Source organism: Mytilus galloprovincialis, chromosome 9, assembly GCF_965363235.1.
Source record: "Mytilus galloprovincialis chromosome 9, xbMytGall1.hap1.1, whole genome shotgun sequence".
NCBI classification, from domain to species: domain Eukaryota; kingdom Metazoa; phylum Mollusca; class Bivalvia; order Mytilida; family Mytilidae; genus Mytilus; species Mytilus galloprovincialis.
In genome coordinates this window covers 85,030,330-85,046,537 of record NC_134846.1, presented here as the reverse complement: position 1 = coordinate 85,046,537, position 16,208 = coordinate 85,030,330, and the positions used below count along the sequence as shown (strand labels likewise).

The window sequence follows — 16,208 nt, the reverse complement described above, 5'->3', positions numbered from 1 at the left end:
AGCAAACTTTTTTTCGTTCAATTTCTGTGTAACTGTTATAATGACAGACAGACTTTAATATCTTTACGCAATTTAAATCAGACGATCTGGAATTTTTGTCACGTTTGTTTTGAGCGACATTGATGTGTCCTTTGAAGACGATACGAGCGTCTGGCGCAAGTACAAAATTTCAAAGCTGGTATCTATGATGAGTTAATTTTCGTGATAAATTTATAAACCTCCGTAGTTTGTCATGAAACTTGTGCAGAAATTAATATTCCTGACCAAGACAAAATATCTAATCAAAATATTTGATTTGTTTAAATCCTGTAATGGACTGATAAATTATTTTTCGCTTGGAGAAATCCCAGGCGAGAACCAGGGTTCCATAGAGAACCCTTTACAAATTTTAATATTTCACCTGAACAACTCATTTACGACATTTGCACATGAAAATGTGTTTTCGTTGATTGAGTGCTTTACTCCACGGCCCCCTAAGGCTTTCGTCATATTTGAAAGTAAACACAATGAATAGATAAAACATCAAAAAGAAAAACATTTTAATCTAAAGAATGTTGTTATTGATGAGTTTTCATTGACAGGAATGGTAATATGTCATTCTCGATAACGCATAAACTTCCGGAGGCTTCACCCCCGCTAATCTACTACCAACAGGTTCTTTGGCCTGGATCCGCTTGGGCCTTCAGGCCCCTCAACAAGGTTCGGGCGTACACGTAAAAATGACCTAGCTACGCCACTGCTTTGTTTTTATTTCTTTCCAATGGTATAAGCTATAAAGACAAGAAGAACACAGAAGGAAAAGCAAAATTAGTATATTGCCAACTTCATCTGAAGAAACCAATCATTATTTGGAACTTTGAAACCAAATGCAGGACCTTTTAAAGGCAACAGTAGTATACCGCTGTTAAAAAGTCAACAATCAATTAAGAGAACACTGCTCTGGGTTATAAACTAGAACCGAGGGAAACACATCAATTTTAAGAGAAAAACAACGGAACAACAGAATCACTGAACTGTTAAAAAAACAGACACAAACATCATTTAATAGAAACGGACTATTTGATAACAACTGTCATATATTCCTGAATTGGTGCGGCACATCTTAAGAAAACATGATTGGTTGAACATGGTGTTATAGCTACTTTGACTGTCCCTCTGGTATCTTTTGTCCCTCTTTTATTTGTATGTAGTTCAATGTTTTAACTCAAATATAGAGATCAGAAAATGTGGTGTAATTGAAAATTGGAAAATTAATTGTGGTATGACTTGTCCTGTTCGTCTGTAAATAGAATTGTATATAATTGTACAGATTCGATTTATTTAGTATTTTTACATTCATGCTGATCATCCTTTATTCTCAATACATACAATTTAAAATCTCTTTGAGGATGTCACTACTGTTCAATCTTTTCCCTAGATAATTGAGAATATTTAAGCTGAGTTGAGCTAAATTGCTTCATATCTTAATATGTTTGTCCTGATGTTAACACAGCTGAACGAATTTAAGCTAGAATCTTTAACAAACGTGATGATTTCATCTCTCCAGTTGTCAACTTTCCGTTACTATCTGCTCCATTGTTTGACATTTCTCGATAAATACGTATTGGGTTTTTTTTTTGTGTATTTTCACACTATACGGACTTCATTAACAGGTGTGTGTTTCTTACAAATAAACTGCTGAAAAGGAGTTACGAGGAAGAACGAAATCAACACGAGATTATTTCTACTGTCAATATCAGTTGGCTGATACGATGGGTCGGTATTTTTTAACTCCTAAGCTACATGTGTTCGTGTACTTTGATCTGTGAATGAACTACATGGTAAGTGTGACACTTCCAATTAGTACAGCTAACGTTTCTGTTTTATCAAATGCAAAAACAAAGAGACGACATTTCAGTAGTATAGAATTAGTTAGCATCTGAGGTTCGAAATTGATCAATTAATTATTGCTTATTGAATACTTTACCTTCAGAAGTCATAGTGTGTACTTATTAGTGCAATTTTGTCATTTTATACTAAAATATGATTTTATTGTTTGCAATATTGAGTAAAATCCTGTTAAATTCATATAAAAAAGTTTAAATGCGAGTTTAAATCATTGCGATGATAACCCTCTTCGAATTTATCGCAATGATAAAAAAAAAATGGGCCAAATACATATGTCGGTAGTTTTTAAACTGATCGATATTACAGGGTAAACCATTCCCTCTTTTGTTGATAAAACACAAAGGTTAAGGTATATCCTCTCTCCCCATATTGTTACGAGGCACGGAGGCTTTTCTCCGTATGCACGTGTGTTATATAAATAAAGTTATCAATTAAAAGCAACGATTGATGTGTTACAGTTCAACTCTTTGATGGTGCACTATATATTTTATGATAACTATATGTAAAGAGACAATCATATTTCCCCTTTTGTAATAGTTTTGTTATCATGGGGCTGTTATCCTTCCATGATATTCCCTCAGCAAGATTTGTTTTGGACCCTGTCACATCTTTTGTTGTATTATTCATGTTATATGTATATTGAAATCATCATAAAAACGCAATATTTTAGCAGTAATACATCCACTGATAAACCGCTCATGAATTATCAATGTTTACTAAAAGAGTTATCTCGCCTTAACTGGCTTAGTTAGACATGTGCTAGTACTTGCTAAAATATTTTTAATATATATAATGCGATAAATCAGGAAGTTTTCTTCATAGAGATAAACATTCTTATCAATAGAATTGAACATCTGTGTACTAATTCCGAGATTTGGGTAACAACTAGACTGATTGGTCACTGCAAAAGTACAATGCAAGATGGTGGTATACGGTACCATGAATCTACCTAATTGCTTTTTTAATCTGTAATACGCACTAATATTAGTTTTCCATTCTCAATTTTATTATCCTCTACAAAGTTTACGAAAACACATTACCTGTATATATAATTTATGCTATTCTAGGCACCCCTTCGAAGTCGAGTACATTTGTATATATTTTTATTTCCAACAAGTAACGTGACCAATATTTTAAAAACAAGGGTGTATAACGTACACTTTTTAAAAAATAATCAATCAATCAATACATATAGAAAGTAGCACACTTCCTGTACTAAGTCGGCAACCACATGCATTCCTAGAAAACTTAAAATTCGGATACAGCTTAGCAATCTGTGCAGCTTTTTGGAAAGTTCAAACTTGAATAGTTTTACGTCGAATATATTTTGTGACCTAAAAGAACTAGGTGCTAGAGTGAAATTCCATTCGGGTGTATATAGATGTATAGTTGATTAATTCCGACTAGAATTAAAAAGAGTGTGTCCATCAGCTCTGTATATAGATAAGAATGCTAAATGTTCCTTTTAAAAGAAGGAAATAGATCAAGAGTATTTGAGATTAATATAATAACTCATGGAGTCTCCCATCTGGATAATATGCGTGCTTGTCTGTAAAAGTCCTTAAAAGTACATACCACATATTTGTTTTGTCTCTAAAAATAGTTGTGGGAAAGCCCATAGTTCGTGCTGACATGTGATACATGTAAAAGAAATGTGATGGTAAAATACAAAGGTATCCTCAATGTTCACATATATCTGTGTTAGATGATGATGACAATCAAAATATTATAAACAATACATGACCATACATGTATAATATATACAATAACAATATAGAGGATATTGTGTGCCATGCTCTGTCTGCTGCTTCGTGAGTTTACAAAGTAATTTGATAATTGTGTCAAAAGTGCACATAATTCCCTTATTTGCTCTAAGTTGATTTGTTGGTAAACTAATAGTCCTTGCCATGAGCTTTAGTGAGCTATCTGAATAACCTATACCAATAGTAATAACAGATCAATGTTGAGGTTGAAAATATCAACTCAGCTTTGCTTGTATAACTATATTTGCTTGTAAAACTATATTAACTCTACTTTGCACAAGTCGGACAATTTAGGGTCGGGCATGATATATATGTTTCAACAACGTAAACATGAGTTCTGTAGATCTCTCAAGTTCAACTGGCTTGATATTTAATGCAAAAATCAAAATCAAATTATAAGCATATTACACAACAAGAACACATGCATAATGTTAATAGCTAGGCAAAGTGAAACATGCATAAATTAAAGCCAGCAAGCTAACAAAAATAGAAACGCAAATTGAAAAGTATAATTATATATATGTAACTGAGTAACTAACTCATTTAAAAAAGAATTGGTATGAATCAATGAGACAACTCTTCACAGTAGACCAAAAGGCAAAGAGATCATTAACAATAAGTCATCGTACTGCCTTCAACAATGAACAGGGCCCATACCGCATTTACAACAAGTCTTTTTACTGCCTTCAACAATGAGCAGGGCCCATACCGCATTAAAACAAATCTTTTACCGCCTTCAACAATGAGCAGAGCCTATGCCGCATGAATATAAATAAGTCACTTTACTGCCTTCAATAATGAGCAGGGCCCATACTGCATAAATAACAATAAGTCATTGTACTGCCTTCAACAATGAGCATAGCCAATACCGCATTAGTGAGTAATTAAAAACCCCAAAAGAATTATAAAACATTTTTAAACAAGTCAAACGAGAAAACTGTAGGCATAAATTATCATGTACATTTTTATTTATAGTAATGCCGATTAAAGTGTATCGAACAGTGTTAGAAAATATTTAAGACTGTTCAAATATTTTGCACGTGTAATTACTTTAATCGAAGCCATCGACTCTGATTGGATTTATTCTAAAGCTATATATAGCGTCATCCGCCACAAAATTTGTCATTTGTCTTCGAACTCTCATATAGTGTAGTTCATTTACACGTCAGCTGAGCCATCTAACACATAGTGTATAATTAAATTGTGTATAATTAGTGGTATAATGTTATTGAGATAAGGTTGACGAATTTGCACTTATTGCCCTCGTGTGTATCTTGTGTGTAATAGCGCTAGGTGTGGTTATATAAGATATTGTACATTAAAGCAGAGACAAGTAAAAAGACCACAGTGCGATCATATTGCTTATGTGAAATTCAAATTAAATATATGACATCAAATTATAATAATAAAATCACGTGAATAAAATAATCCTTTCAGTAAATATTATCTTTATCACTATCATATTAATCTTATTCATTATGAGATAAATATCAATTAGAATAATTATACGCCACAAAACATCAACTTTTTTTTTATAAATTAAACATACCAAGATTAATGTGTGACGAAATCTGCAAACCGCTGGAACCAGGTAAGGAATTATTCTCCTTCTTTTGAATCGTGTTTTCCTTGTGCATCTTGTGCCGTGTGGAATTATAAATTGGGGCTCCTGGTGTGAAGATTTTGTTCTGCCATTAAATTGATCACCGGTCAATGAGCCACTGTGACTTAATACAAATTGGAAGCTGTCTGTCATTCGTGCAATGTATAAGTTTTATGGCGAAGGTTCATTAATTGAATTGTTCAATGATCTTTACACATCCAAACATGTCGAAAGAAGCTGCATGGAGGTGTTCCTCGTGTTGATGGCATCGGATCGTGTGGTACAGTTCGGTTTACCTTTTAATTTCGTCATTTGCTGGTCCTTTCAAATGAAAATCCTTTATTGTAGAATTACCTTGTCTCTTCGATAGTTTCATATTTAAATAATGGAATATGTTATGCGGATGTCAATGATTTTTCACGATTACATTTTTGAAACTTTTACATATCTGGCTACAAGAGTGGCTAGTGCAATGTAATGCTGACGAGTCATGTGACGTTGATTGGCAAGAAACGAAAACTGGATCCGAATGCTGCAGTAATCATTTCTCTTTAATTAAATTGGTTTATCTTATGAAAGAGATAAACCGTATTATATACAAATGACATGGTTGCTTGGATAATTGTTACTAAAAATACAAAACTTGTAACATGTAGATGACCTTGATAATACATGTAAAAATGGAGGTAAAATTTAACGGCAAAAGAGCAATTGTAACAGGTGCAGAAAAAGGTATGAACAAGCTTTGAGATAAGGGTATTTTTTGTGTATGAAAATCTTCACAATTATTATTTCGTTTGAAAATTATTGTGTATAAAAAAAAGTATAGCTTTATTGATTTTCTGAATGAATGTAATTTAAATTGTGGAAGTTAAAATTTTGCTTCCAGGTGTGAAAGAATCTCAATAAAAAATTGGATTGTATATGAAAAGTTGAATTACAGTTGACAAGAAAAACTGTGCTTCGATCATGATTCATATACATGCGTAATTAAACTTGATATAACTAAAAGCCAAATGTGGTTGATAATGATATATATTACTTGAGTGATAATACGCTTGCTCAAAATAAAAAATAAAAAACTGTTTGTCCCCTTATTTAAAGTATCTGATTCACTTCAGATACCAATAGAGTTCTCATGTCTTAAGCTTTATTTTTATTCATTTGCGCGTTGAGTATGTTGTTTTTGAATATTTTCTTTTTGTCATCGTTTTTTTTAGTGATCTGATTGCCTGTTTGTATTTTCAAATTGGTTATTCAAAAGAAAAAGAAAAATGATTATCTGCAGGCAAATCAACTTATATAACATAGTTTGTGTTTCACTTCCTGTTCAGTAGTTTAAAAAAAAAAGAAAACATGCGGTTTTATAACCTTTTCATTATCAAATACATGTGCCAGTATTGATGAAAGTTAAAATTGTAGACATCGAAATAGTGAAATTTATCATTAGCATGTATGACCATGCTTTATGATAAACCCAAATATTCAAAATAACAGTTTTGAGGGCCTACTACAATGACGAGGATTTTTTAGTGGAGTATGGTTAGAAAGGAATGTAAACTCGTATGAACATTTAAGTCAAAATTCACAAAATATTTATCAATTCACAACTTGTTTTTGTAAAGCGTTTTAAACCAAAGATATTTATGGAAAGGCAAAATAGATAGTACTAATATATACATATATAAAAAATGTTTTACATTTTTCCTTTCGGGTATTTTAAGGCTTATTATGCAGTATATGCTTTACTCATTCCTGAAGGCATTATACTGACCTATAGTTAACGTCAATTTAATTTGTCTCTGATGGAGAGTTGTGTCATTTGCAATCTGTCTAAATCTTCTAGTTTTTATGATTTAAGATAAATCACATTCTACCTCAGGCATCGAATACCTTAGCTGGATTTGGCAAAACTTTTAGGAATTTTGGTCCTCAATGCTCTTCAACTTCATACTTTATTTGGCCTTTTAAAATTTTTTGGATTCGAGCGTCACTGATGAGTCTTTTGTAGACGAAACGCGCGTCACTGATGAGTCTTTTGTAGACGAAACGCGCGTCTGGCGTATATACAAAATTTAGTCCTGGTATCTATGATGAGTTTATTTACAAACCACTGGGTCGATGCCACTGCTGGTGGAGATTTATTTCCACGAGGGTATCACCAGCCCAGTAGTCAGCACTTTTTGTGCTGACAGGAATTATCCTTGATATGGTTATATTTATAAATTAACTGTTTACAAAATTTATAGAATTTTTGAAATACTAAGGCTTTTCTACCTCAGGCATAGAATACATTAGCTGGATTTGGCAAAACTTTTAGGAATTTTGGTCCTCAATGCTCTTCAACTTCGTACTTTTTTTGACCTTTTTAACTTTTTTGGATTCAAGCGTCACTGATGAGTCTTTTGTAGACGAAACGCGCGTCTGGCGTATATACAAAATTTAGTCCTGGTATCTATGATGAGTTTATTCATATATGGTGATTCAAAAGTTCAGATTATGAGTCGCCATGTATAAACCATTAGGTAAATATTTTCCCTGAGATAACACCAGTTTGATGTATTGCAGTAGTAGGTAAACGATGTTTAAATTTCGTACATAAATTTCACACATAAAAACGAAAACATAACATAACGCAAAAATGCCCCGTTATGAGTCAATCATTTAGGTCAACCAATTCGTGATGGTGCCCATCTAACTTGTATTGTGTCGATTTCAGTCATTACTATGTAAGGTCAGTTTAGGTGTGAGGCATGTACATATCGCTGCTAATGAATTATGTATAGAATTAACATGCACGAGCGTTACCTCAACTGGGACATATACATGACATACGATTGAGTAGAGGGTATATTATTGATGAAAAACAAGTAGATGTATTCACGTTTGTCCTTGGAAAGATGTCATTTTGTTTGCGATGGTATCACTAATCCATTAGTGAGGACTGTGCTTATCGAGGAATAAAATTGAAGTTTCAACATCGTTTGATATGTTTGTGCTTTTGATTTTGCCATTTTTAAATTAGGGACTTTCCGTTTTGAATTTCCTCGGAGTTCAGTATTTTTGTGATTTTAGTTTTTGCTATATAATTTGTAATAATTCCTATTAAATGAGATCAGTTATTGAAGAACCTCATCAAAAGAATACAGAAGGCCATCGTTTACTGTAAAAAGAAAGATATTTACAATTAGCGGCTGTTAAAAGTCAAGAATCAAGACGCATTGGTAAAATATCTTTCTTTTTAGGTATTTATGCTAATATTATGCATGTTATATATCTATGTATTGTTTTTTATTATACTAAAGTAGAAGACTGACGAATTGATACATGTACGATATAGAAGAGAGTCAAAGATAAGCTGTGAATTCAACATTATTAATTTTTATTCTACATTCCAAAAACATATTTTCAATATAAAGCAATATTGTTGGAGACTTTCTTTGCTGAAACAAAATTTTTTCACGAAGTTGTGATGTGATTGCCAATGAGACAACTATCCCCAAGAGACAAAATAAAGGCAACAGTAGTATACCGATGTTCAAAAATCATAGATTCACAAATCGATACAGAAATTAACAACTATAGGTCACCGTTAGGTTGTTTGAATAGAAGGAAAATTAAGGCTTGTGATTTTTTTACATCGTAGTTTTCTAATGCACATATGAATGTATGACAGAACAGCTTTGAGGTTCCCTTTGCTCCCTTTGGCTGCTAGATCTTAGTTTTTGACACTTTTACACCACTATGTCTATTGGGGTTTATGTTGTTCCCCAATTTAGTCAATATAACAGTACTATAAACAAATGTCATACAAATGGGAGGATAGGGTAGCTAAGAAATCAGGTTCGATTTACAATGTCCTTGGGAAAATGATTGTACCAAGTCAAAAATATGACAAATGTCTTCCATTCGTTTCGTTGGCCGATAGAGTATGTCAGTTTTTATGAACTTTCTCCAGTTTGGTATTTTTATTAATACTTTGTTCTTTCATTAACATTGGTACATCAGCGTACTAACATGACAATGTATACCATGTGTACAGTACTTTTGTATAACGCATCGAAAGTATTATGTTTAAGGTAAAAAATGGTTAACATGACCACTTAAGTATAGTGTATTGGTTTAGTTTTTTAAAAGATGGTGTTCTGTCATGTTCTGGATTTGTTTGTCATTTTTATTATCGATTATAAGTCTACTAAATTTTTTCATTATGGCTAAGAAATACATGATATACTTTTTTCTCATTTAGGGATTGGACGAGCAATAACAGTCCGTTTAGCGGAACTAGGAGCAGACGTATTCGCCCTGAGTAGAACACAAGCAGATCAGAATAGTTTGAAAGATGAGGTTAATTCTCTATCATATAGCCTCCAGGCTATCTCGTGTTTAATTGGGAATTTGTGTCAACAAAGTAGCCACGTGCCTTTCTATTTAAAGAACTATTTAAAATAAAAAACATCCGGGTGACCAACCCAGGTAGTATATAAGGACGAGCGCGCTCCCGCCTCATGCTTTTTGTACAAAAGGCCACGTGTACGTCAGTTGATACTTAACTGTGAAATTCATTATGGATAAAAAGTGTTCGAACTTAAGCGACATCAGTTCAGTAGAATCTGATAATGATTTAGACCCTACAGTGCTCAAAATTTTTGATACTGACCAGGAAGAAGAGAGTTTTTCTGGCTTTGAGCATGGAGATAGTGCCAGTGTATCTGGTTTACAAGTGCCTAATAATGTGGCGAAAAAAGGGTCTAATGATTCACGACGTGGTCGTGAGATCACAAAACAGAAGAGTTCTGAGAAAGAAATAGTCGCTAAGGGACCTGGAAAAGGCCCTGGAAAGAATTTAAAAGGCAAAGCACCGTTGAAACGGAAAAAAGTAAGTGCTCCTAAAACTAAACCTAAAAAGAGTAAAGACAATTCGTCAGAACTATCAGATATGTTGAAAACATTTTTTTAACAATTCAGTAATGTACAATTGCCTGCAAGTCAGGTTCCAGGCACTAGCCAGTCCGGAAATTTACCGGAAATTGATATGCAAGGTCAAGGTGACGATGACAATATTGAAGAACCTAGTGAGGGGTACGCATATTCAATGCATGATATTTTCTCAAGCACTGACCCCAATGAAAACCAAATTATCAATGCTGATTCGGCAGGCATTGAACTGCCAAGGATATTTGAAGATCAGACAAAATTTTCAGACCCCGTCACAGAAAGTTTGGCAGAGTTTGTTAACAATGCATGTACTCGCAAGGCGGACATAAGTAAATTCTAGAGGGCAAGCAGGTCCCCAGTAATTGCAAATCATTAATTCCTCCGACTATTAACACGGAGATATGGAATTGTCTATATTCTAACATGCAGCAGCAAGACAGGTCTTTACAGGAAGCGCAGAAAGTCCTGGGGCTAAGCATTGTACCTATGATTGAAATGGCAGAAATTTTGAAGGGCAACCAGATTGATATTTCAAAGTTTAAACAGCTCTTAACGCAAAGCATTGCGTTGGCAAGTAATGCATTTTTTGAGATTAACATTAAACGGAGGTACTTCATTAGACCCTATGTATCTAAAAAGTTCCAACAGTTGTGTTTTGCTTCATATCCTATAGAGGAGCACTTATCTCCTAATGACGTTGGGAAGAGAATGAAGGAAATCAATGAAGCCTCTCAAATTAACCGTCAGGTTTGCTCCAATTATAATGGTTCAAAAAACTTCAGAAGACCTTGGGGACGAGGTGGCCAGAGCAGTCAGCCCCAGGGTCCATACAGAGGCCAATCATGGAGATCCAACAGAGGCAGAGGCCGAGGCTACAGAGCCAGGGGCTCCTACAGAGGAAAGTTTTAGAATCTAAAGTAAGTTTTGATAATGTTAATATACCATTTCAAGCGGGTTCTTTAACAAAGAAACTTCAAAATTGGCAATTGCTCACTGAAGACGAATGGATTTTAAATGCCATTAAAGGTAATAAAATTGAATTTTTTAAGACTCCATTACAGTTTTCATCACCAAAGGTGATAGATTTTGGTCAAGATAGAAATGATATCGTTGATCAGGAAGTTTCAGAACTTTTAAGGTTAGGTGCAATATCTCAATGCGAACATGAACAGGGTGAATTTATTTCCAATATTTTTCTTGTTACGAAAAAAGGGGGAAAGTTCAGACCTGTTGTTAATCTAAAAAAGTTAAACGAGTTTATTGAATACAACCATTTTAAAATGGAAAATATTGAAACAGTGTTGAAATCTATTAAAAGAAATAGCTTTTTTGTGAGTTTTGATCTTCAAAATGTATATTTTTCTCTTGCAATACACCCTTCAAACAGGAAATACCTAAAATTTGAATGGAATGAAAATTTGTATAAATTCAATTTATGTTTTGGTCTTTCGTGTGCACCTAGAGTATTTACAAAACTTATGAAGGTTATTTTTGCACACATTCGTAGACTAGGCATTTCAGCTTTTTATTATATTGACGACTCACTGCTTGAAGCAGATTGTGTTGAGAAATGTTTGAATCAGTCGCAAATCATTACAAGCATGATGTCTGATTTAGGTTTTTATATAAATTATGAAAAATCCAATTTAATTCCATCAACTAGGGTGATTTATTTAGGTCACTTAATTGATTCAGTGGAATTTAAAGTATATTTACCTGATGAAAAAATTGAAAAAATACTGAAGGCTTGCTTAGATGTTGTAACAGCTACTTCATGCGGTAAGCTTACAATCAGAAATGTTGCTCATCTAATTGGTCTATTTACATCTGCCAGAAATGCGGTGAGACTGAGTGCTTTGTTTTTTAGATTTTTGAATAGAGATAAAGTTGATGCTCTTTTAAAAAATAATGATAATTTTGATTCAAAAATGTCATTGTCTCATGAAGCACAAACAGAAATTAAATGGTGGCAGGAAAATATTAACATAAAAAATGGAAAAGACATAAGACCATCTAAAGTTAGTTGTTATTTAGAAACAGATGCTTCAAAATCTGGTTGGGGTGCCACTTTTGAAGGTGTTGAAACAGGAGGTAGATGGATACAACAAGAGTCTTGTCTGCATATCAATATTTTAGAAATCAAAGCAGTTTATTTTGCTCTTTTGAGTTTATGCAAAGATCTACATGACACATTTGTGTATCAAAAGTGATAATAGTTCAGCTGTTGCATATATAAATAATCAAGGTGGTTCAATTCTGTCCTTGTTTAACATATCAAAGTTAATATGGCTCTGGTGTGAGGAGAGAAATATATATATCACAGCAGTTCATGTTCTTGGTAAGCTTAATATCACAGCTGATTATATGTCTAGACATTTCAGTGATTCCACAGAGTGGAAGCTCCATGAAAAAGTTTTTGCAAAAATTTGTCATTTATATTATGAACCAGACATTGATCTATTTGCTACAAGACTTAATAAACAAGTTTTAAGTTATGTGTCTTGGTTTCCAGAACCAGATGCAGTGGCATCGGATGCTTTCAGTATTAGTTGGTCAGATTTTAATCCATACATTTTTCCACCTTTCAGCATGATAAGCCGGGTGCTACAGAAAATCCAAGACGATCAGGTGAGAACAGCTATTCTTATTGTACCAATGTGGGCAACACAACCATGGTTCCCTCATTTACTAGATTTATTAATTTCTGTACCCAAAATGTTGCCAAACATTCAAAATTTATTACGACTAGTTCACAACAACCAATTACATCCAATAAACAAGAATCTCTTTCTAGTCGTCTGTACTGTATCAGGAATCACCTCAAAAAGAAGGGGCTTTCAGAACACGTTATTAAACTCATATGTAAATCTTGGAGAAATTCAACATCAAAGCAATATGATCTTGTTTGGAACAAGTGGATTATTTGGTGTAATAAATGGAAAATCAATCCATGTTACCCATCTGAAAGTCAAATTTTAGGTTACTTATCTGATCTTGTTTACAGTGGCAAATCTTACAGTGTAATCAATACTCATAAATCTGCCATAAGTCAGACTTTGTCTTTATGTGACAATGAAATGATATCATGTAGTACAGTTATTTCTCGATTCATGAAAGGTATATATGTTGATAATCCACCAAAGCCTAAATACACATTCACATGGGATGTAAGCATTGTTCTGAGATTTTTGAAATCATTCTGGCCATTAGAAGAACTGTCTTTAAAAAATCTTACATTAAAACTAGTGGCACTTCTTGCTTTATCTACAGCTCAGAGAGTTCAAACTCTCAATTGTCTAAAATTGTGCTTATTGGCCAATTTTGGTGACTACGTTGTCTTCACCATTGATGAATTAACGAAAACATCAAAACCTTGTAAGAAATTACAAAAAATCAGGATAGATAAATTTAGTGATAAGGCTTTGTGTGTTATTAATACACTTGTATTTTACTTAAAAACAACCTCAAAGATAAGAAAAACTGAAAGATTATTAATTTCTTTTAAAACTTATAAAGAAGTTTCTACTTCTTCTATAGCCAGATGGCTTAAGGAAGTTTTGAAACTTTCAGGAATAAATACTGGTATATTCTCAGCCCATTCCTACAGAGGGGCGTCTACTTCATGTGCATTTTCATCTGGTGTTTCTTTGAAGGATATATTAACAACCGCAAATTGGACTAATGCAAAAACATTCTACAAGTTTTACAATAGAGATCTGCAGTGTTCATTTTCTAATGATGTTTTGTCAACCATGGATTAATATTTTATATTTGCAGTGAACAGAGTGACATTGACGTTGGATGAACATTGATTTATGTGATGAGTTCGTTGGATGAACATTGATTTATATGTGATGAGTTCGTGGGATGGACTATTCCGATTGATGAGAAAGAGACTTTATTTAGTGCTATGATAGAGCAGTGCAGTATATATTTGAACTTTAATACATTTATTGTTTTCTGGTGGGATAATGTAATTTGGGATGATTACTTTATTAAAGGTTATTGATGGTATTATGTTTTATTCAAGGCCTTTTGTAATACGATTTGTTGGGCTTTAAAGATTCCCAATTAAACACGAGATAGCCTGCAGGCTATATGATAGAGAATATAAACCTCATCCAAGCATCCAAGGGATGTAATGGATGAGGATTATTCTCTGAATAAGCCGTAAGGCTTCGAGGGTTTAATTTCCCTCCCTAGTAATGTTGACCCTCCCTTATTCAACAAATCTTTACTTTAAATAAGCATGAGGCGGGAGCGCGCTCGTCCTTATATACTACCTGGGTTGGTCATCCGGATGTTTTTTTATTTTAAATAGTTCTTTAAATAGAAAGGCACGTGGCTACTTTGTTGACACAAATTCCCAATTAAACCCTCGAAACCTTACGGCTTATTCAGAGAATAATCCTCATCCATTACATCCCTTGGATGCTTGGATGAGGTTTATATTATTTTAGTTTAAAGATATCAAAGGCTATTTTATATTTTTTTTATTTCTTCTATGTTATTAAATCTAGTCATGAAACTTTGTATTTTTATATAATAGAGTGTTATCATGTCAATGTCATGAACAAGATCTATTAAACCTCAACAATGTTTTGTTTGAATTTTTATCATGCCAACAATTAAACAAACTCTTGAATTTTTCTACTGTTACAGATTTAAAATCCGATATCCCATTACAAAATTATATAATTATATTGACTCTAACTATGTCCAGTGATTTATTTATCTGCCTAGATTCCGAATATCAACACTAATCAAATAGACCTGCAAAACTGGGAGAAAACACGAGATATATGCACATAGATAGGACCAGTAGATTTCCTTGTCAACAATGCAGGTATTGGAAGATGGCAAACCTTTCTGGAAATGAGCAAAGAAAACGTGTTTATATGACTGAAATACATATTTGCTTATTTATTGTTGTTATAACTTATATTATACATAGCAAGCGAATGCTAATTTACACTTTTTTGTAGAATTAGTTATATGAATTTCTAGTTAACCCTCACACAATATTAAGAGTATATATCACACATAAACAATCAATCATATATGTCAGCTATAAACATTGAGTTTACTGTTGTGGAGGATTAGTAATTTAAACTGTAATAAGGATAATTAAGTATGCTGAAAATAAGCAGAAAAAAATGTGTCTATTCTGTGTTGGTCTTTACATTATGTATTCGTGTTTTTTTTCTCTAATTAGTTAATACTTCAGTTTCATTATGTATATCTTTTATATTCATTTGATAAAATTTACTGATGGCAATAGCATTAATTGTTCTAAATATTAAGGATGTTCTTATCCCAAGCATAAAAACATAGCCGTATTTGACACAACTTTTTTTCAACTTTTGAACTTCAGTGCTGTACAACTTTGTACTTTTTTCACTTTCGATCTTTTATATCTGGGCGTCACTGGTGAGTCTTGTGTGGACGAGGCGCGTTTTTGGCGTATTTAATTTTAAACCTGATGCTTATTGTTATCCATTAATCGTGTGTTTCTTTGTCTAATACGTTCTCCTATTTATTTGCATATTTATTTGCATTGTAGTCCTGTAATATTATGTTGTCATTGTAATGTTATATTTAACATTGCCATTAAAGTGCGAGGTTTGGCATGCCACAAAACCAGGTTCAACCCACCATGTTTTCCTTTAAAAATATCCAGTACTAAGTCAGGAACATGGCCATTGTTATATTATTGTTCGTTTCTGTGTGTATTACATTTTAACGTTGCGTCGTTTGTTTTCTCTTATTTTTGAGTGTAATTTCACATTGCGATAAGACGTGTAACGGTACTTGTCTATCCCAAATTCATGTATTTGGTTTTAATGTTATATTTGTTATTCTTGTGGGATTTTGTCTGATGCTTGGTCCGTTTCTGTGTGTGTTACATTTTAGTGTTGTGTCGTTGTTCTCCTCTTATATTTAATGCGTTTCCCTCGGTTTTAGTTTGTTATCCCGATTTTGTTTTTTGTACATGGATTTATGAGTTTTGTACAGCG

At 33.2% G+C, this 16,208-nt stretch overlaps 1 long non-coding RNA gene across 1 annotated transcript; it reads left to right on the top strand.

Annotated features, from left to right (window-relative positions):
- The first annotated feature begins 9,622 nt into the window (after positions 1–9,622).
- Positions 9,623–14,205, top strand: LOC143046212 (uncharacterized). The gene is made up of 3 exons (XR_012969093.1): positions 9,623–11,108; positions 12,780–12,819; positions 13,969–14,205. It is a non-coding gene; the product is annotated as an uncharacterized LOC143046212 (long non-coding RNA).
- The last annotated feature ends 2,003 nt before the right edge of the window (positions 14,206–16,208 follow it).